Genomic DNA, 22,969 nt, shown 5'->3' on the forward strand with positions numbered 1-22,969 from the left:
AGAGAGGGCCTAAGCAGTTTAGGGAGACCCTGTATCAAAACAGGAAATAAGAAGGGCTGTGGATGTAGCTCAGTGGGTAAAGAGCACCTGGGTTCAATCCCTGGTACAAAAAAAAAAAAAAAAAAAAAGACAAAAAAAACGACTGGGAGCCCTAAGTTCCCTAGCAAAAACTGCTTAGCCCACTTTCAAAAATCTGACTCCCTAGACACAACAACCCTTCACATAACTCTTTTGGTAAAGGTCTAGAGGTTGTTCATTAGAGACTAACTTGTAAAAAGCTGAAAGACTGCAAATGCTTTCTGTCCAGTGTATCCCAGGGTAGGTCACTAAGCAGTTTTGTGTCTGATTTTGTGCTTTTGTGTCAATATTTATTTGTTCTTTCCATCTAGGAAACACTAGTTCCTCTGAGTTTCTGACAGGTGCTCCCTGAGAATTGTGTTTGTAACTTTTCTGATGCTCCCTGAGAGTTGTTGGGGGTAGGATGGGGTAGAGGTCTTGCTACCTGGCCCCTTGGCTTACCTCCTTCCCCCAGAGTCCTACAGATAAACATTGACAGTCTGCAGGGAGCCTGTTCTGGAAGGACAGCCAGGGTGGAGAAACCAAGGCAAAACCTGGAGAGGAAGGAGGCAGGGAGGCTGGGGTGACTAGCTGCTTTCCCTGAGCATCCTGGGCTGGCAGCTCACCTGCTTAAGCCACCACTGCAGGTACCTGCCTGGTGGCCACAGGCTCCTAGGTTGTTGGAGTTGCAGCTTCCATTCAGACCTTGCACATCAAGGGGGCTTGGGCAGCTACTCCAGAGAGGGAGGGAGGAAATGAGCAAATTAATTTAAAATCGGGGTGAGCAGGCAAAGGCATGGATGCAGAAGAGAGAAGGAATGAGGCCTCTTTCAAGTGTTACTGAAAGCTCTGTCCTTGTCCCCAAAACCAATTCAATAATGACAGGATTTTGAGAAAAAAGGAAAAATAAGTTTTATTGATTTTTCTAGCATAGGCAAAACACAGGGACTTTTGTTCCAGAGGCGGTGACTCTGCCCCTCTGGGAACAGAGAGTTTTCTTTTTTTTTTTTTTTTGTATCTGGTAGTAAACGCAGGGCACTTAACCACTGAGCCACATCCTCGACCGTTTTTTAAAAATCTAATTAAATTTAATTTTATTTTGAGACAGGATCTCAATAAGTTGCTTAGGGCCTTGCTAAGTTGATGAGACTGGCTTTAAACCTGCGATCCTTCTGCCTTAGCCTCCCTGATTGCTGGGATTTCAGGCATGCACCACTAAGTATGGCAACAGAGGATTTTTAGAGGTGATTCAAAGACTACATTCTAGGTGTGCCCTGTTAGGGGCTGTAATTCACTTGTCAGTTTTTTAGGTATTCTGGTGCCATCCCTGAAGTCTGAATTACTCCACTGCTGTGGTATGGGTTTGCTCAAGGACAGATAATGCAGCCTAGTATGGGAAGAAGGATATCTTGCTACCCCCAAGGTTAGGGAGCGGGAAGTGGAGAGGGAGAAGAGAAAACCAAACCAAACCAAACCAAAACAGTCAGTTTAAAAGTAAGCGGCAGCGGCAGAACAGCAAGGGTTATGCCAAAAGCATGAAGTGGACCCCTATTACATAGGCAGGAGCCTTCCTCAGGTCCACCCACTTTCCCTGACTCCCCAGACTTTTGGCTTTGGGGACTTGTCCTGGGTGCTCTAGCCATTCCTTTATACTCCTTTAAATTTTCAATGTTTTTCTGGGGATGGTGGTGAACCCCTATAATTTCAGCCACTTTGGAGACTGAACTAGGAGGACTGCAAGTTTGAGGCCAGCCTCAGCAACTCAATCTGTCTGAAAATAAAGTGAAAAGGGGGCAGCATATATAATTCTGTGGTAGAGCGCCCCTGGATTCAATACCCAATACTACTGGGGGAAAAAAAATCTAGTTTTGATCTGATGCTAGGGTCAAAATGTTCAGAATGCAAAAGGGACAGGGTGAGAAACTGAAATGGCCTCCCACCACTCACGGTACTTTATTTAATAATCTATTTAACATGGTTACTAGGTGCCTGCTAAGTGCCAAGGGCCTGGAGTCAGTACAGAAGGCTTAGTGATCAGAGGGGTAGGACCTCTCTGATCAGGATACATTAGAACAGGAGACCTGCAACAGATGGGGGAATGAGCTATGCAGATAACGGGAAGAACTTTGGCCTTGGTCAGGAGTGAGCGAAGGAGACGAGGGCTTTGATGCCACAAGGAACCCAATGCAAGGGTGACTTTACTCCCAGGGGTGGGAGGCCTGGGAGGGCCTACCAGAGGACGGACAGGATCTAGCTTGTCTTGCTGAGTCGCTCTGGCTGTCATGTGGAGGACCACCATTCTTCTCTCACAGCACATACTCTAAGGTGTTTTGGGAGGTTCCCTTCTGTGTTAATTTCCAATGATTGCTGTAACAAATTACTAAAAATTTAGTGTCTTAAAACAACACGGCTTTCTTCGTGTCTTGGCAGTCAGAATATTGAAATGGTTCTCACTAAACTAAAATCAAGCTATCAGCAAGGCTAGTTCCTTGAGGCTCTAGGCTTCATTGGTTAAATATTCCTGGTGTCTTATTTAGGACCCCTGTGATTACATTTAGGGGCCACCTGGATAACTCAAGATACTCCCCCTATTTTGGGATTATTAATTTACAAAATTTAAAAGTTCCTTTTACCATGTAAGGTAATTTATAGGTTCCTGGGATGAGGATCTAGGCATCTTTAGATGCCCTTCTCCCACACTGACCTTTGATGTTTCTGAGTGAGAAGTGTGGAGACAAGTGGCTCACCTGTGTCTTGTAGGTGGTTTAGGGTCTCCCAACTCTCTTGCCTTTCCCTTGGGGTTGCAAGAGGTTCCTATACCCCCTCCATCAATGGAAGAAGAAAGCAAAGTCTCCCAGAAGACCTCTCTCTGGGTCATAAGAAGGCTGAGAAGTGAGTTTGCAGTGTTTCTAGCAGAAGAGAGAAGAGGCTGGGTGTGCTGCTGGAGCAGTGGTTGGCAGGGCTGGTGGTCTGTGTGAGTGTGGGAAGGCCAGGTATGTGTCACACATTAAAGCTCATGTGTTTCCTTCTTACAGGTGGAGGAGTGTGGCAAGAGAGGGCAAGGGGCTACCACTGTGGGCACAACAGCAGCTGCCGGGGCCAGGCAGCAAGAAGAGAACTTGCTGAAGCACATAGCACAGGGAGGCGAAATGAAGGCAGCCGCTTACCTACAAGTGTCAGAAAAGGCAGTGCCAAAAGGAATCTGAAGTCTATCACAATATATGTGAAGGTGGAGGTGCTGCAGAGGTTTGAGGAGGGTGAGAAGCTAATAGACTGCCCGGGCTCTGGGGCTGGCCACCTTCACTGTTGCCTCTGTCTATGTGAACAAAGATAGAATCTGGGCCAGTTCTCAGGTGGCCACTCCAGTCAGCGCCATGCAGCTGACCCACTGCTGGGGTGTGGCAATGGGTCATATGGACAGCCAGCTTGTGAACTGAGGAGCAGAAACAGCAGAACTTGCCTGTCAGCATGTTGCTTATCCAGGACAAGGCACACCAGCTTTTTTTTTTTTTTTTTTTTTTTTTTTTTTTGTGCTGGGGATTAAACCCAGGGTCTTGTGCATGCAAGGCAGGCACTCTACCAACTGAGCTATATCCCCTTCACACCAGCTTTCTGCATAGCTTCAGTAGAGCAGGGCAACAGTGCTCAGACTGAGACTTTGAAGCATGCCACAATGTGCTGCTGTCAGGTGATGAGCCTACCATAGCTGACCACCCAGGTTGCTGCCTGGTAACCCCTAGTTATACACCATCCTGGAGGAGGGCTGCTACTCACAAACCCAGGTCTTCAATGTGGATAAGACAGGCCTGTTCTGGAAGCAACTACCTGAATGCATGCTGCTGGCATTAGAGGGTGTCTGAGCCTGGGCCCAAGACCTCTAAAATCACCTAACTTTGCTACTGAGTGGCAGTGCTTCTGATTTCAAGCTAAAGCCCCTGCTGGTGTATCCCTTGGAAAATCTGCACTTCCTCAAGGGCTGCTGCAAGGCCAACCTGCCTGTGGTCTGGCACTCTAACCATTATGACTGGCTGACTCCCAGCACCTTCCAGGAATGGTTCACTGGATGCTTCTGCCCTACCGTGGAGAGCAGCCATGCCCTACTGCTCCTGGATGGTGTACCTTGCCACCTTGCACTCCTGGGTGGTCTCTTGGCTCATATACGTGTTGAGTTCTTGCCCAAGAACACCTCAATTCCAATTCAGCTCATGAACCAGGGTATCGCTGCTGCCTTCAAGGACTACTACCTATGCTTCATGCTTAGGTAATCCAGGAGACAGCTGGTGAAGACCAACCCTATGCATGGAAGTTTTGGCACAGCTACACTGTTAAGACCACAGTGGACAACACTGCTAAGGCCTGGGCAGAACTGCAGCGCACTACTATGAACAGCACTTGAAGGAAGCTCTGCCCTCAGTGTGCCTGCTGGTATCCCTGAGCCTGATACCATTCCCTGGCTCTGCCACAGCACTGTGGTGCTAGTCAGCCATGTGGGGCTTGGGAATGTGGCTGAGGTTGATGTTGCCTGCTTGCCTGCAGGCCCATGAGGAGCCCTCCAGATCCTCCAGGATACTCTAGGACTCAGAGGATGGGGAAGCTAGCAGCTCTAGGCTGCCCTGGGAGGAGAGGAAAGGCCTGTTTTTCAGAAGACCAGAGCCAGAGCTCACAGAGGGTACAGGGATTGAGGAAGCTGGTGTGGTAGTGCTGAGCCATAAGCACCTGGCCCTGGCCTTGTCCTACCTTGCTGCTGGCCTTCAGGTCCTTGTAGAGAATGATCCCAACTGGGAGTGCAGTCTGCATGTCCTGGGATGTCCACAGAGTTCTGCCCACCTCCAGGAGCTGTACTGACAGGGGACAGCAGATTCAGGTGGCTGCATCCTCAGGAGGTCCTATGATGGTGGCAGCAAGGGAGTTCAAAGGAAGCCTATCCTCACTACAGGAGGGGCCTGCAGAAGATGGGTAAATGGCTTAGAACACAGCCCCAGGACAGACCTCTGTAGTTGTTGTGTATGATTTTGAGTTGGGGCTTCCTTAATGAACTCTGCCTGGTGATGTTGTTTCTGGAGAGCAAACACTGCCTCTTCTTCTCCATGGTTCTTAGATCATGTCCTACAGCTTTCCTCAGTGACTCATACATAACACCAGGCATGGGGAACAGAAAGAGGATGCTCCCTAAGTGGGTGGGCTGCAGGGCCCACAAGTGCCACTCATGAGAGACACACCCTGTACTTACAATGGTTTCTATCAGTGTGGCCTTTCATGAGGGGTAAGGGAGGGGCCAGGGCCCAGACCAACTTCTTCCATGTGCCACCCTGACCTCACTCCCTGCTGTTGTAACACTGGACAGAAAACTTTAGATGAGGGTTCTGTGCACGCAGCATCTCCCTGATCACTTTCCATCCTGCCCATTCTGGCTTTCATGCTCTCTTTTATCTAAGGTCTTTGCTACCCACCTTCTGACCAAGCCTATAGGCACTTGTTCACCCTTCACCTTATTGTGCGGTTCAGTCTTCACCTTATTGTGCATTTGACACCAGGGAACAACTTCCTTGGTTTGATGTTTTCTTTCCTCACCTTCTGTGAAATGTCTGTCATGGCCTCTACCATCTTTGCTGCTCAGTCTTGTGATGAATGGTCTCCGCTACATGAGAAGTTCCATCCTAACCCACTTCTGGGAACTTAGTGGCCAAAGGTCAGCCCTCAGTGCATTGGTTGCAGCCCAACTTCTTCCCAAAGTCTAGATTCATAGCTCCAACTCAGAGGGACAGGCCTCCTGGACAGTCTCATTTCCTCTCATTTCAGTTCTGTCCCTGCTCTGTAACAGTGGACACCTTACACCAGATGGGCCACCCAGATATTAAGAGATGTTGTCTTTGTGCTCAGGTGTATAAGCCAGAGAGGCTTGTGTGTGTGTCTATGAGCCCATAAGAAATAAAGATGGGAGAAAGGATTCCTGCCTCTTCTGTCCCAGCTAACACCCAGTGATGGGCCTGGTTACAGGGAGGGGCTTGAGCACCCAGACTTACTGAGAGAAAGGTCAGTTGAGGATTCTGCTTTTCTGGCAAGAGGGATGGCTAAGAAGGGAAAGAGGTTTTCTTAGGACCCTGGTGATTGTATTAATTCATTGAACAAATTATGACCAGTGTGGGTGATATTGGTTTCAGGAGCTGTCAGTTCAGAGCAGTCAAGGGCTATAATGGTCACTTAGGAGGGACCCCAACTGAGCTTGGGGTAGAGAAGACACAATAGGAAAGGCTTTTTGGCGTTCTGGCGTTTCGGGAGTCTTCCGCCCCACCCCTCATTTCAGAATGTAACTAGTTGCCCAGCATGGGGGTGCTGTACCTGTAATCCCAACCACTCGAGAGGCTGAGGCGGGAGGATACCAAATTCAAGGCCAGGCTCTGCAATTTAATGAGGCAAGTTAGTGAGACCGTGTCTCAAAAAAAAAAAAAAGAAAAGAAAAAAAAAAAAAAAGGCTGAGGATGTAGCTCAGTGGTAGAGCACCCCTGGGTTCAACCTCCAGTACCAAAACAAACAAACAAACAAAAACCCCTCCCCAACCCGTGAAAACAACAACAAAAAAAACCCCAGTGAGTCAAAATGCTACTCATCAGAAAGTGGTAGCTCTAGTGTTGGGGGAGGCCATGCACAGGGGTGACTGCGGTACGGCAGGTGAATGGGGCAGGGAAGCAGCCAAATCCAGAAGGGCAGAAGGAGGGATCGCACTAAGTCCCAAAAGGTGGAGGAGGAGGGGAAACAGCGGTCATTGGGCACAGCCGCCGGTGACAGTCCAGCATGCGAAAGCCACAGGACTCGCGGCCACACGAGCAGGCGTGGAAGTGAGGACGCAGATGTCGGTCCATAATGTTCCAAGACTCATTTTCTCCAAGCTCCAGGGTTTGCGCACCGCGCTTGACAAACGCACCGCGGAAAGTCCAGGACTCGCTCAATCAGCGCCCTCTTGCAGGTCCAAGAACCACCCATCCCAGCAACTCGTCACCGACTCCAGCCTCGAGGGCGGTAGTGTAGGCCCGCGCGATGTGGCTAGATGCCGCACGAAGACCGCGTCAGGCAGAGAAGCTCGCAGCCTGCTTCCCGCGCTCTCGCTGCCAGCTCGCGCGGCTGTCAGGAATACGGAAGGTCGGGCCGCTCCCCGCCCCCACCAGTCTGCGCGCTCGCGTGGGACGACCAGCCGTGGTCCGCCTCGCGCGCAAGCGGCGGGGTGGGGAGGACAAAGCGACGGAAGTGTCTTGTGAAGCGGCCGGAAGCTCCAGGTCCTTGCCCTCAGGGAAGTCTGTCTTGTTCCGTTGCGTCGGGGTCGGTCCGCGTGGCTCCCAAGGGGCGGCGAGTACCGGGGAGGGGCGGCCAGAGGCGTCTAGAGAGCTCGGTGCAGTGGCGGGGCGGAGAAGACCGCGAGCTCCCTAGGAGTCAGGAGAGTGCGAGGGAAAGGTGACCCGGTGGTCGCTGGGACTTGGAGTCCTGCGGCGGGCAGGGCGGGGCCTGCCCCGGAAGCGGTTCCTTCGCGGGTGTGGCGTTTGGTCACGCCCCCACGTTGGTGCGTGCAGACCCGCGAGCTGGCGGCGGGGCGTGCCGTGGGCCTGTGCGCACAACCCGTAGCTTTCCCACTCGGCTTCCGGGAGCGGTTCTTAGCGTCGTGAGGAGTCCAGGGTTTCCGCAACCCCTGGGGCCCCCGTTCCTACTGCGCCTACACGCTTGTCCCTCGGTACATTCAGTGCGAGCGTCCTCACACACGCCGAGTCAGACCTGCGAAGTCCCGCAAGGTTGCCCTGGCTACGGTGTCCTTTGCCTGTGCTGTTTCCACTGCCTGGAGTGCCGTTTCTCGCTGTAACTTTAGAGTACTCTTGTCGGGGAGGTGTATCCTAAGGTGGGTGAGGTGGGGCTGCTCGGTTGAGCCCTGATGTATTTCACTTGGCATTGAAACAAAAAACAAAGCAAAACAAAAAAATTTTTTTTTTTCCCTTTGAGGTGCTGGTGGGTTAGACAAGCACTTTACCTCCCAGCAATATCCACCAACCAGATCCAGAAACTATATTGTGTGATGTTGCAATTGTAACAAATGGCCCTTACAAAGAAAATTCAGGTGGCATACAGGAACTTATAAAGGAGAGTCCTCTTTCAATTTCTTTCTCTGGGATCATTAGCTTGTCTCCCCCTCCCCCCCAAGTCCCAGCGGTCACCGGGTCGCCTTTCCCTCGCACTCTCCCGACTCCTAAAAAAATATATAAAATTTTATTTATTTATTTTTTTATTTTGAGACAATCTTGCTAAGTTTACCAGCCTGGCCTCGAACTTGTGATCATCCTGCTTCAGCCTTCTGAATAGCTGGGATTACAGGTGAGAATCACCATGTCCAGCTGGTGTTTTTAAGATTTCTGAGCACATATGATTACGCAAATGGTATGCTGTCACTCCATATACAAACAGAAACAACATGTATCCCATTTGTTTATAATAAAAATAAATTAAAAAAAAAAGACTTCTGAGCACATATAGCCAGTGCACATACACACATATGCAGAGGGCTCCAGTGTACTCCTTTGTTGAGGGGGTAGATATCCCTCCTTGTCAACTTGCCTAGTAGAACTGCAGAAGTTTCTCAGTTTCTGCAGAAGTTTGCCATGAGGGAAGGAATACCTTCTGATGGAGGAGCCACCTGTTGCTGGCCAGGCACTGAGCCACATTGGCTACACAGCAACTGCTCCAGCCTCTGTCTTGCTAATTACATTCTGTCTCCTGTTGTTCATGCTGTATCCTTCACTTGCTCAGACCCTCCCTGCACAACCACTCTGAAAATTTCTACCAGCAGATCTGCTTGGTTGCTGGGAGTTTTCTCAGTTCGCTAGACACAGAGAACGGTCCTGCCTCCTATCTCCAGAAGCAGCACTCCTGGCCCGCCACTGTTGGCAGCTCTTCCTCCCTTGGCCCAGTCTGGCCTAAGTATGGGGGTGCTCACTTTGATTGTATCCTGATTCCCAGTGCCAGGCATCTTGAGGGCATAGTAAGGTTCAAATTGGAGGTGCCCCATCTCGCTTTGCTAGTTAGTCAGGATGTGCAGGGGCTAGGTGTGGGAACAGTTCCCCTCATAACAGGTGGCCTTGCAAGATGTGAGCAGGTAGAGTGGTGTGGGTACTCTGTGTCCCTGATTGTGTGTGTCCCAGGCAGATGGTGTATGTGGCACAGGAGACTGACTTCCCACCTGTGTTAGTGGTTAATGCATGCCTGTGTATCTGGAAGAGCACCTGATCATCAAGGTGAGGAGGACCAGGCCACCCCATGGGAGCCTGGACCGCTCTCTAACCCTTAGCCCTTGACCCTGCTACCTGGGCTCAGTGGGGACTGCTGGCAGTGCTTATGCTTTGAGGGAGTTGTGGGTCCCGAAGAGGCTCTGGCTCATTTGTTAAACCTGTGCTGTCAGTAGTTCTGGCCCGAGGTGCATTTCAAAAGCAGTTGATGGAGCTGTTTGTGTTGGAGCAGTTCCCTGGTGTGTTGTCACCACTCTCCACGTCCTAAGATTGGCAAGGAGACCGTGGCACTGGTGGCACTGGTGGAGGACCTTGCCCAGATGTTGCATGAGCTCCAAGGGCCCAGAGGTCTGGTTTGGAGGTGTGGAGGGTGGGAGAATATGTGAGGGGACATAACCCATGACCCTAGGCCCTAAGTGTCCCTCACCCTAGTCTGCGTAAGCCCTCAACATCCCTGTCTTTGGGAGGAGGCTTAGAAGCTTCCACATCTTTGAAGCCTTCTCTAAGCCTCTGAGTACCACAGAGGTGTGAACTTGAGGTTGGTGTGACTTCATCCTTCTTAGGGTGCACTGGGTCTCCTTTCACACCGTCACTAAGTGCCTGCCATGTGCTAGACTTTTTGGTGTGGTATGGAAAGAGAGAGGCAAGGTCCCTGCCCTTGTAGAATCTAGTCTGGTTGGAGAGATGCAGAGTGAGATCACCAGTCACATTTAGGTGTCTCTTCCCTGGAGGGGTGGGGGAAGAGGAGGCACAGAAGCCAGCCTGTGTTGGGGTAGGTTTGTGGTTCTTGTCATGGGATGTCTTCATCTTGAGCTTGGCCTCCGTGTGTGTGTGTGTGTGTACACACCTGGGCGTGATGACCGCCATGAAGCAGATAGGAGAGGGTCAGTTTCAGCTGTCAGTCATTCAACCACTTGTTCCCTATTCACTCATTTGCCTACTTATTTGCCTAATGCCTACTGCCTGCTTTACCATCTGGGGCGCCAGGTAAAACCACTGTCCCACTCCTAAACATACCTTTTCTAAATTGTAATTTAGAAATGATGAAAAGTGTACAGTTCAGTTTTTTTTTTCACTATACTCATAAGGTTGTACACCATCCATAATATCTAGTGCTAGGGCTGGGGTTGTAGCTCAGTGGCAGAGTGCTTGCCTACCATGTGTGAGGCACTGGGTTTGATTCTCAGATATATATATATATATATATTTATATATATATATATATTTATATATATATATTTGAAAAAAAATATAGCACCTAGTCCTAAAATGTAATCACCTCCAAAAGAAACCCTGTGCCCAGTAGCAGTCAATCCTCTTACCCCTCCAAGCCTTCAGCAACCACTAATCTGTTTTGGATTTGCTCGTTCTGTGCTTTTCATTAAATGCAATTATATTAGGGACTTAGGCTGCCTTTGCTAAAAGCAGTGTCTCTTTGCTTGGACCTACAGATGCCTTGTGGGTAACTAAAAATAGGAAAAAGCTTGGCATTTCTGTCTTTATGCTGTGTCTCCATTATTACCATAAGCTTTGTGGCTTGATCAGCTCTGTATGTAGGCTTGGTGGTCATTTAAGGAATGTTCATCTAAAAACTGGTAATACAAGGATTATTAATACAAATTTACCTAACTTGTCTCTTTTCCCTTTAAGACAGTTTTGCAGGGTTATTTATAATATCCTGTTTCAGGGCTCTGGAGTGGTGCCTGCATCAGAGCAGGTCTGTGTCTGTTTGCCTCTTCTTGTGTGATCTGTTGGTGTGTAGGTTGCGTTGCCGTTGCTGTCTCCCACTCCATGTCTCTCTTACTTTCTCCCTCCAAACCCCCATTTCTGTCTCTTGGTCTTGAACAAGGCCACCCTTGGCCCCCCATTACTAGCTACCTCACTTTCACGGGCTGCAAGGCACCGAGTATACGCCGGGCAATCACGGGCTCTTTTTTTTTTTTTTTTTTTTTTTTTTTCAGATGGACACTTTTTATATTTTTAAAGAATTAAACAGTCACATGGTCAGAAATTAAAACGGTACAGAAAGATACAAGATGAAAAGTGAGCTCCCAGACATGATCCTGGTTGTTTCTTATATAAAATGACTTCATTTCTGAGATATTTAATGTGGTGGGAATGAATACATTAGGATGTATGTTTCTTATGTATGTTATGTATGTTTCTGATAAAGGTTAAGTCTTCGAGACTTACTGCTGAGGCTAAATTCAGGTCCCAAAGATAGAGACAAAATTTTCTTAAAATTCAATAAAAAATTTAAACAGATTCGAGCTGGTGGTGTAGCTCAGTGGTAGAGTGCTTTCCTACTATGACTGAAGCACTGGGTTCGATCCCCAGCACCATATTTAAAAAAAAAAAAATACTCAAATAGAGTCAATTTTTTTTGAAAAATCATACTTTACCCTTTAAATCAGATTTCACTTTTTCAATCTGTGACAATATAAACTCTTCAATATTTATAAAATGGCCCAAATTGGCAAACACCTGGAAATAATTTACTATTAACTAGTCTAAACCCTAGATCCATCAAGAAAAACAATGACACATGCACATGGATGCCCTGACAGATAACCAACAACTCCAGATTAAAAGATGAGCACAAGGGCCGGGGTTGAATCATGGGCTCTTTTCTTACAATCTTAATTTCTCCTGGGTGTAAGAGTCAATTCAGACATCACCCTTTATGTGCGTGCACTTTGGGATGTGAGTTTCAGAAGGACTGAGAGAAGGCGAATGTGGCCACGGGTCTTAGGAGGCTGTCCTGGGAGCCAAGCAGAGAGTAGATGCAAAGGATTACAGGTGTTCAGAGAAGGAATCAGCTGAAGAACTTGTTTGGGGTGCATAGGTGTCAGAGTAGGGAACTGGTTTGGGACCAGGGCAGTTCCCAGGAGGCCCACGTGCTATCAGGGAAACGGAGCTGAGCCCTGCTGGTGGGGACAGGGAGATTGAGGCTCTTTGGTCAAGGTGGCCTGTCAGCCTGGAGACACCGGTCAGATGACTTGACAGATGGGTGGGTGCTTGTCCCTGTAACTTCTTCTCATAAGACCTGCAGTTGAGGGGGTTCTGTCTGGCAAGACAGATGCATAAGCTCATGGGGTTTGGTGCACCTGGGTCTGTGGGCTTGATTCAATGCGCTACCTAATGTGCTACCTTCACAGGTGGTCCTTTGGAGGCGCACCACGGTGTGTGCCCTTGCTTAGGGTGGTGCTGTGCAGGTGCTGGTTGTGGACCGGTACAAATCAGGCGCCGAGCCCTCCCATCTTGGCACTTGGCCAGGCACCTCTCTGCAAAGTGGACTGGAATCTCAGAGCTAGGCACGGCCTGAGCAGCGCACTTGTGGGCTTCGTCGAGTGACCACTGAGTGGAGCCGGGCACCGCCCCCTCTCCACACTCGGTCCGGTTTTCTGTGGGCCTGTGCATCTGTCGCTCCCTCCCTGGGTCCCAAGGGCCAGCGGGTGCCCCCTTTCTGCATAGCTGCAGACGCTAGGCACGCGCAGCTGTTGCGCGTGGCCGCCTGCTGGCCTTCCTGAGTCTGACTGCGTTCCTGCCTGAGACGCTGGGCCTCTGTCAGGGTCTCTGTGTGCCTGTGGGGTGTGCGAGTGCGCCTTCGCCGCTGGCTCTCGGGGCCCCTGGCGTGAGCGGGTGTGCAGCCAGCAGCCAGGAAGGGCGGCCTGGCCATGGGCGGGGTGGGGGTGGGCCCGGAGGTGGGGGTGGGGTCAGGGACGGGGGTTGGGGGGCTGGGGGTTTCTGAGAACCGGCAGAGGCCAGGCCGTGAGTGCCCCAAGGGCCTGGGGTCCCAGGGCTCCCGCTGATTGGAGCCAGGTGGAGAGGGGCGGCCGGCTGGGTAGGTGGCCCTCAGCCCCGGACTCCAGGCTGTGGACTGGGCTGGCCTGTCGTCCAGGACCCTGGCACCTGGGGACCTGGCCAGGCCTGAGTGTGTGAGCGAGGTGGGCTGGGCCGGGCAGGGCCAGGCTGCCCTGCGCTGCACTGGGCCTGGCAGGCCGGACTGGACTGGGTCCCTCCCGCCCTGGCCAGCTTCCCTCACCCGCTACCCTCCCCTCAGACCAGCTGCAGTGGCTGCAGGACCGGAGCAGGCTGCTGAGGCATTCTGGGCGGCCTCCGCTGTCTACGGCCATAGGACCCAGAACGGGCCCCATCTCAGGCCTGGGGTCACCTCCAGCAAGGTGAAGAGGACTGGCTCCTCCCAGGAGCACTGGACCAGGCACCAACCACCCCATGGCCTAGGGGGTACCTGCCGCTCCACAGGTGACCAGGGCCACCTGCTGTGCCCCCACCCATTACAGCCACATAAACACAGACTGGTGATCCTGGTCCTGAGGGTGTGTGTGTGTGCCCAGTGTCTCTACCTGGGTTCTTTTCTCTTTTTACTCTAATGCTTGATAGGAGTCTCTGTGCCTCTTGCTGGCCTGCCATCCTTGTGAGGGTCCTTCTGAGTCTGTTTCTCTTTCTTCCTCACTGCGTTAGAGCAGATCTGTGGCTTTCTTTTACCTTTCCTTGGAGTGGGTCCCCTGCATGGTGAGGGCTGCGTGGGAAAAACACCAGATTACACTCCCGGAAATTTCTGGGGTGCCAGGGCCAGCAGTGGCATGCAACTCCCTTGGTTCTGCTGTGCTGAAGGCTGGGTGGGGAGAGCAAAGGACTACACTGTCCAGAATCCCTGGGAATTCTGAATGAATGTGCAGCCTGCAGCTCCCAGAGGCCTCCGTGGTGAGAGCTGTGCAAGCAGGACAGACTGAATTTTCTAGAATGCACCAGGATAGAGGTGTGCAGTCTGTAGCCCCCAGAGGCCTCCAGGGGACTTGGTCTAAGCTCAGGTTCTTCCTACCTTGACAGTGGCCACCATGGGCTGGGATTTAACTTCTTAAAACCCACGATCCTAAAATGGGGCAGTTCCTGGCTAAGTCACTCAGTCTCAAAGACTACATCCCCAGAGGCCTCTGTGGTGGCCTGTTTCTGGCCTTCTGCCCTTGGGCAACTGATGAAGTGTGAGGGCTCCATATGGCTGTGGAAATCTGTGCCTCTGCCTGCCTGGCTCCTGGCTCCAGCAGTGCGTGGCCTGGTGGAGTACAAGGCCTGGGGTCTTCTGGAGGTGGTATCCTGGATTCTCTTTTCTCCTCTCCTGAGATTCCACTACTGGTGATGCCACAGATAAACAGCCAGACCCAGTTCAAGCAGTGGGAAAATATTTTATCCAGTAACTTCTGAGGGTGGAGTAAGGAGCTGAGTGATTCACCAGGATCCCCACATGTGAGCAGTAAGCAGCACCTGCGCTGAGTGTGGTGGAACGGGGTGGTAACTTCTAGTTCCATCTTTGATGCCTGTCCCACCTTTTCAGGGTGGTGACAGGAGCTTCCTCAGGACCAACCCACGAGAGCTCTAGCTCTGGGATGCTGTAGCTCACCCCACAGGGAGGGTCAGTGCTCCTTTCTCTTCAAACCAGCCTCAGGGAGATGCCTGGATTGAGGACCCTTGTGGGTCATGTCTATAGGGACACCTGGAGCTCTCTTGTCAGAGTAGCCTCAGGTGATGCTGGGCTTGGGGACCCTAGTGAGTCAAGTTTATAGGGAGGTTTGGAGCCCCCTTCTCAGACTAGACTCACCGAGATGCTTGGGTTGGGGACCCTGTTAAGTCATGTCTGTAGAGACACCTGGAGCTCAGAGCACCTTTTTCTCAGAGCAGCCTAGGGAAATGTCCTAGAAACTTCTGGATGAACAGGTGGCAGGTGAGAGCAGGTGGAGTGTGTGTTAGGAGAGAGCCCTTCCTGGGCCTGATCACTGAGAGGAGCCTGGCTCTGAGCCCCGCTGTGTCCTTCACTGTTTCTTCCAGGCCCACTGTGCAAAAGCTTCCTTCCTCAGGCTGTGACCCTCATCATCTTAACACAGTGACCCTGGGTGGTCTGGGGAACCTGGCACAGAGGAGGGAGGAACTTTGAGGGAGGGTCCTGAGCCTGAGGGGAGGGGACTCCTGCATACTCCATTACTTGTTTTATGGTTCATTCATATGGTTTTTTATGGTTCATTTTCTTCTTGTAGTATTAAAGTAGTAGAAGAAATACTGAAAAGTTGAAAAGCACTTATGTTAAGCCCACTAAGTTATTTAAGTTTAAGTATGTTATTTCTTTTTTAAAATTTTTTTTTAGTTGTCAATGGGCCTTTATTTTATTGTAATTGGTACTGAGGATCGAACCCAGGGCCTCACCCATGCCTGGCAAATGCTCTACCACTGAGTCACAACCCCAGCCCCTAAGTATGTTATTTCTTTCTTTTTTTTTTTTTTTTGCAGTACTGGAGATCGAACTCAGGGCCTTGTGCTTGGGAGGCAAGCACTCTACCAGCTGAGCTACCTCCCCAGCCCAGTATGTTATTTCTAATAGACAGAATTTAATAAAAAATTAGTCCATGGCTTTCTTGGAACTAACTCATCAACTACATATTTTTTGGTTGTGACAGTCACAGAAACATATACTGGCAGTATATGTTCATTTCCCTGCTTTTAAAATGTTTTTATTAGTGCATTTAAATTATAGATGATAGTGGGGTTCATTCTGACATGCATACACACAGGGACTATAATTTGCTTCATTTCAATCCCAAGTACATTTACTTTTCTTCTCTTCCTCTCCCTGGTCCCCCCCTTACTGGTCTTCCTTCTATTTATTTATTGTTTTATTAAGTTGGTACTTTATAGACACAGAAGCGGAATTCACTGTGCTACATTCGTATATGTACATAGTACTATTTGGTCAATTTCATCCCTCAGTTCCTCCCTTTTCCCATTCCTTTTCTTTCCCCCTCTATCCCCTTCCTCTACTCCACTGACCTCCCTTCTATTTTCATGGGATCATCCCCTTTTTATATTTCCTTATTTCTCTCAAGTTTCTGCATATGAGGTAAGACATCTGACACTTGATTTTTAGGAGTCTGGCTTATTTCACTTTAGCATGATATTTTCCAGTTCTATCCATTTACCAGCAGATGCTGTTATTTCATTCTTCTTTATGGTTAAGTGAAAGTCCATTGTGTTTATATATTGTGTTATACATTTTCTTTATCCATTCATCTGTTGCTGGATACCTGGTTTGATACCATAACTTGGCTATTGTGAGTTGTGTTGCTATAAACATTCGTATTGCCTGTATCACTATAGTATGCTGATTTTGGTTCTTTTGGATAAATACCAGTGGGACAGCTGGGTCATATGATGGTTCCATTTCTAGTATTTAAAAAAATTTTTAGTTGTACATGGACACAACACCTTTTTTTTTTTTTAATTTATGTGGTACTGAGGATTGAACCCAGTGCCCCAAGCATTTGAGGCAAGCGCTCTACACTGAGCCACAATCTCAGCCCCCATTTCTAGTGTTTAAATTTTTTTTTTTAGTTGCAGATGGACACAACACATTTTATGTATTTTTATGTGGTGCTGAGGATTTAACACACGGCCTCACATGTGCTAGGCAAGTACTCCACCACTGAGCTACAACCCACCCTTCATTTCTAGTGTTTTGAGAACTCTCCATACTGCTTTCCAGAGTCACTGCCCTAGTTTGCAGTCCCACCAACAGGTACTTTTTCCCCCACATGCTCACCAGCATTATTTATTTTGAATTTTTGATGTTTGCAATTCTAATTGGAGTGAGATGAAATCTATAGTATAGTATAGTTTTGATTTGTCAGGGATGTTGAACATTTTATCATTTTTTTTTTGGCCATTTGTATTTCTTCTTTTAAGAAAGGTCTATTTTTTTGTGCATTTTTGATTGAGTTATAGATTTTTTGATTAAGTGTTTTTATATCTTCATATATTCTGGATATTAATCTGTTGGAAAGTAGCTGGCAAATATTTTCTCCCATTCTGTTGGTTCTCTCTTCTGTTTCTTTTGCTGTGCAGAAGTGCGGGGGCGCCCGGCATATAGAACTCATGCCAAGGGAATGTGCCTGGCGGATAACAGCCCATGCCAGAGGTTGGAAACTTCCTCTGGAAGATGTTGGCAAGGACTCGTCGTAAGTTGGGCTCTGCTAAGGCCTTCCTTGGAAGACGCTGGCAAGGACTCGTCGTAAGTTGAGTAAAGCCGGAGCCCCTTCTTTAAAATATTGACTTTTTCCCTTTCTTGTTTTTCTAATGGAAGCTCACCTTGCTACAGTGAGTGATTATGCTCAATAAAGCTTCTCAGTTGAGGGATGGTAGGAACACAAACAATTCAAATCATTTCCAACAAAATAAGTTCAATTGATTACACTAAACACTAATTTTCCTATGGGGAACGCTGAACATTCTGAAGCAACATGTTTTGTGATGTTGTTGTTAGCTTTAGGTAAAGGTTAAATCTTAAAGAAAAATGTGCGTCAGCATGTTCTGTAGGTTTCGGGTCAAGAAGAGCCCATTACGGAAAAATGTTAAGTGTCAGGTGGCACCAGTTGGCTGATTTTACAACCTAACTTCTGTTATCTATTGAAACTTTTAAAGAAGTGGGAGCAAGGGTATATAAGCTGTAAAGGAGTTCAATAAAGTTGTCAGCATTCCAACACTGACCCGAGTCCGTGTGGTTTGCTGTCCATCGCCGACGCTGCGCCGCTTAATTCTTTGGGGGCTTTTGCTTTTCAGGCCATTGAGGATCCCTGGACTCTGCTGCTAGGGCTGGTCCCCGGCACAGAAACTTTTTAATTTGAAGTCATTCTGCTTATTGAGTCTTGGTTTTATTTTTTGAACTTTAAGGGTCTCGTTAAGGAAGTCGGTGCCTGTGCCAATAAGTTGGAAAGTCAGGTTTCTGAGGCCAGTCTAGCTTTTCCACTGACTGACATCTTCATTTTAGGAATCTTTTATCTTGAATCAGTTGATTATAATAAATACACCTTAAGTTTTAGTTTTCAGGTGCTCTACAGCTTCTGCCAAATAGTTCACTGTCCATGAACATTAAAATGCATAAAATGCTCATGAAGGTAGGACGAAAGGAAATGGGCTTTATAATCACAGTGCATTTCTCCTTCTCTCTCTTTTCCCAGTACTGGGGAGTGAGCCCAGGACTTCATGAATCCTAGGTGAGTACTCCACCACTAAGCAACATCCTAGTTCTTTTTTATTTTGAGACATGATCTTACTAAGTTGCCCCAGGCTGGCGTCAAACTTGCAATCCCCCTTCCTCTGCCTCCCTAGTAGTTGGGGTTACGGGTGTGGGCCACCATACCTGGCTCCTCTTCTCTTTCAGCATTATGGAATGAACAACGGCCACTTCTGCAGTACTTTTAGGTAGTTGTGGCAGGTGGCGCAGTAACTATTGCTCCAGATTCAGGGTAGTTGCTGGTATCTAGCAATGGTGAGTGGCAGGTCAGGCAAGTTGACACTATGTCCTGTCACTTCAGCTTCAGTTTCCCCAGGGCAGCATATCAGGATGGAAGGCTGGAGATTGACTGACTCTGAGCTAGCGAGTACCAAGGCTGCTGCTCCTTGCACCAGTGATCCCTCCTCTCCCATCCTTCAGACCTACCCTTCCTTCAGATCCTGTTCCTCTTCCATATCCTTCCCCATCCTCCGATCCCTGCCTCTTTTACAGGCCACAGCCCTCCTCCAGATTCTGCCCCCATGGAGCTAAGACTAGCATCCACCCCTTGCTGCTGCACTTCAGTGTGCTAGTTGGCAGTACGTGTGTGTGTGTGTGTGTGTGTGTGTGTGTGTGTGTGTGTTTTGGGTACTGGGTATTGAACCCAGGGGCACTTAACCACTGAACTACATCCCTAGCCCTTTTTATATTTTATTCAGAGTCTCACTGAGTTGCTTAGGGCCTTACTAAGTTGCTGAGGCTGGTTTTGAACTTGTGATCCTCCTGCCCTAGTTTCTGGAGCTGCTGGGATTACAGGGGTGTGCTCCACCGCACTGGGGGCAATATGTTTTTAATGGTGCACAAAATAATATCTGTTGTAGAGACACTGACATCTTTCGTATCTTAATATCAGGCTAGATCATGAATATTTGAAATAAAATCAGAATTTGTTACAGGGGAGGCAACACTCAGCTCTGAGCCCTGATGATCCCTGGGTCTTTTCCAGTGGGAGATCTCTACGCATCAGTCCAAGGTTTTCTATGCTAATTGATTTATTTTAGAGTCATTTGGCAGTGTCTATATTTACTAGGAAATCCCCCATATTCTCTTAATTTACAGTTCTGTGCAGTAGATTTCTCTTAGTCAACTTTTAATTTCTCCTTTTTCTACAAAATTTCTTGTTTTAAAAGTGTGAATGTACTTTTTTATTTTTAATGTCATACATTCAGAAGATAGGAAGAGTATTTCTGAATAAGAATTAAAGAATACTCTTAAGAAATTCTTGCATAATTTTTTGCACATAAGTAAAAAATGACAATATTTTTTTCCAGCAATAATTTTTTCCCTTGAAAGTATAGACTAACCTAAGCTAAGTTAAATATGCTCTAGAGACTGAAATCATGTTTTCATTAATAAAGCCCACAAATCTTGTACTTTTTTTTTTTTGGCAGTGCTAGGAATTAAACCCAGGGCCTTGTGCTTGTGAGGCAAGCACTCTACCAACTGAGCTATATCCCCAGCCCCACAAACCTTAAAGAAACATGCATTCTAATAAGTTGTAATAGTTAATTACTTTTTATTTTAAAATCTTGACATTTTTGGGGCTGGACCTGCAGCTCAGAGGTAGAGCCCTTGCTTCTCATATGTGAGGCACTGGGTTCAATCCTCAGCACCACATAAAAATAAATAAATAGAGATATTGTCCATCTAAAAATATTGTACAACCAAAAAATATTTTTAAAAATCATGACATTTTACAAAACAGATGCTTTGGCCATTTGCTTATTAAACCATAACTATTAAACCAAAAGTTATTTATAGCTATGGTATACTCATGGCACTTTTGGCTATTAGCTAGCTTTCTTCAGTAAAATAGCAACTTCAGACATAATAAACACAATCTTTTTGGCTTAGTATTACAGTTTGTAAGATTTTCCACTTTTAAAAATTCTACTTATTTGCAACCTGCCTATTCCCAAAGAGATTGAAGGTGGGGTTTTCAGTTAAGTTCATAAAAAAAGCATATTCTCCAAACTTAACAGAGTCAAGAAAAAAAGCTAACAGCTTTTAATTACAACCTTTGGAATTTATCCTCTTGCTTAAGGCATGCTGTGTAAGTAAAATGTTAAATGTGTTAAAACTTATCACCAGGGGCTGGGGATGTAGCTCAGTATTAGCTCGTTCATTGTGTGTAAGGCCCCATGTTCAATCTTCAGTATCAGAACACACACACACACACACACACCCTCATAACTACATCTAAGATCACATAGATTTTCATCTGTTTCCTTTTAGAGTATTTTTAGTTTTCTCAAACTTTAGTTATGGACTATTATGAGTTAATTTTTGTAGGAGTTTCAGTTTGTGTCTACATTCATTGCACTCAGTATGGTTTCCAAAAACTTGTTCAGTTACAACTTTTTGAAGTGGTGGATAATAGGTTTCACTTAAGTTTGAATTTCCAAAATCATGACCTTGAATAATCTGGATATAGTACTGAATTTCCTCCATTTCTCAGCGCATGCACCACAGAACTGCAGCATCCTACGCTGAGCCCATTGGCCACCAGAGGCAACACTTTCCAGGACATGGAGGTATCATAACATTGATAGGGTGGTGCCCTAATGCTAGTGTCATCCATATGCATCCTGTAATGCTAATGCATGATCCACAGTGACCTTTGATGCTAATGGGTCCACATGTGGCCTCTGATACTAACAGTGTCCACAGAGTGGCCTTGAAGATTAATAAAACCACTATCATATGGTCTTTAATATTAATATAGTGTCTACACTGTGGCCTTTAATATTAATGTAATATTCATGCTGTGGCCTCTAGCGTTAATAAAATATTTACACTGTGTCCTCTCATAATAATATAATAGCTGCCCTGTGGTCCTTAATATTAATGTAATGTCCACACTGTGGCCTGTAATACTAATACAATACCCATACTGTGGCCTCTAATACTAATATAATATTCACACTATAGCTTCTACTACTAATATACTAGTAGCCACACTGTGGGTCAATAATATCAATATAATATCCATACTGTAACCTCTAATACAATATCCATACTGTAGTGTATAACACTAATTTAATCACTTCCCTGTGGACTTTAATATAGTGTTCACACTGTGGCCATTGTACTAATATAATAACCACATGGTGGCCTATAATACTAATATAATATCCATGCAGTAGCTGACATGGTGGCACATGCCTGTAATCCCAGTGACTCATAAGACTGAGGCAGGAGGATTGCAAGTTCAAAGACAGTCTTCGCAACTTAGTGAGGCCCTGTCTCAAAATAAAAAATAAAAATGGCTGTGGGTGTGGCTCAGTGGTTAAGTGCCCCTGGGTTCAATCTCCAGTACCACAAAACAAAACAACTCCTCTCAAAACACACACACACACACACACACACACACTCACACTCACATGCAGTGACATCTAACACTAATAGGTATTCTGTGGTCTTTCATATTAATTTAATATCCATACTATGTCTTTTAATAATAATATAACACATGCCCTGAGTCCTTTTAATGTTAATATAATGTCCACACTGTGGTCAGTAATACTAGTATAATATCTATACTATGGCATCTAACACTAATTTAATAGCTGTCTTATGGCATTTAATATTAATGTTATTCATACCATCACTATTAATATATATATATTAATATATATAGTTACATCTAACACAAATATAAGATTCATTTTGTGGATTCTAATGCTAATACAGAATCCAAACTGTGACCCCTAATGCTAATATATAATCCAAACTGTGACTTCTAATATAATATCTGAATTTTGGAAATTAATATGATGTCCACACTGTGGCCTCTAATATTAAGATGATATTCACAATATGGCATCTAACACTAATATAATAGCTGCATGTGATCTCTAATTTTAGTTAATATTCATATTCTTATTAATGGAATAACCATACTGTAGTGTTTGAGACTAATAAAATATCTGCCCAGTAGACTTTAGTACTAATATAGTGTCCATAGTATAGCATCAAAATCTGATATGATAGTTGCCCATGGCATTGTATACTAATATAATATTTATAACATGCAGTCTAAAACTAATAAAATAGCTGACCTTTGGTCTTCAGTAGTAGTATAATATGCATAACAGCATCTTGAACTGCTGTATCAACTGTCCTGTGGCCTTTAATACTAATGTAATATCCACACTATAGCATCTAAATTCAATACAATACCCAACATTTGACATTTACTACTAACATAATATCCATATGATAGCATCTAAAACTAATAAAATATCAGTCTTATTACCTATCATAATAATGATATCTATAGTATATAATCTAAAACTAGTATAACAGCTGCCTTTAACATTAATATAATATCAATACTGTGACCTCTAAAACTAATGTAATAGCTGTCTGTGGCCTTTAAAAAATATATTTTTTTTAGTACTGGGGATTGAACTCAGTTGCACTTGATCACTGAACCACATCCCCAGCCCTATTTTGTACTTTATTGAGAGACAGGGTCTCACTGAGTTGCTTAGCAAGCCATTGTGCCCGACTTAAAAATATTCTTTATATT

At 46.5% G+C, this 22,969-nt stretch overlaps 1 long non-coding RNA gene across 1 annotated transcript; it reads left to right on the top strand.

Annotated features, from left to right (window-relative positions):
• The first annotated feature begins 13,077 nt into the window (after positions 1-13,077).
• Positions 13,078-19,409, top strand: LOC306647820. Its single transcript, XR_013760181.1, has 3 exons — positions 13,078-13,251; positions 18,341-18,376; positions 19,332-19,409. It is a non-coding gene; the product is annotated as an uncharacterized lncRNA (long non-coding RNA).
• Positions 19,410-22,969: the final 3,560 nt, after the last annotated feature.

This window comes from Sciurus vulgaris (assembly GCF_902686455.1).
Source record: "Sciurus vulgaris genome assembly, chromosome: 17".
Classification (NCBI taxonomy): Eukaryota; Metazoa; Chordata; class Mammalia; order Rodentia; family Sciuridae; genus Sciurus; species Sciurus vulgaris.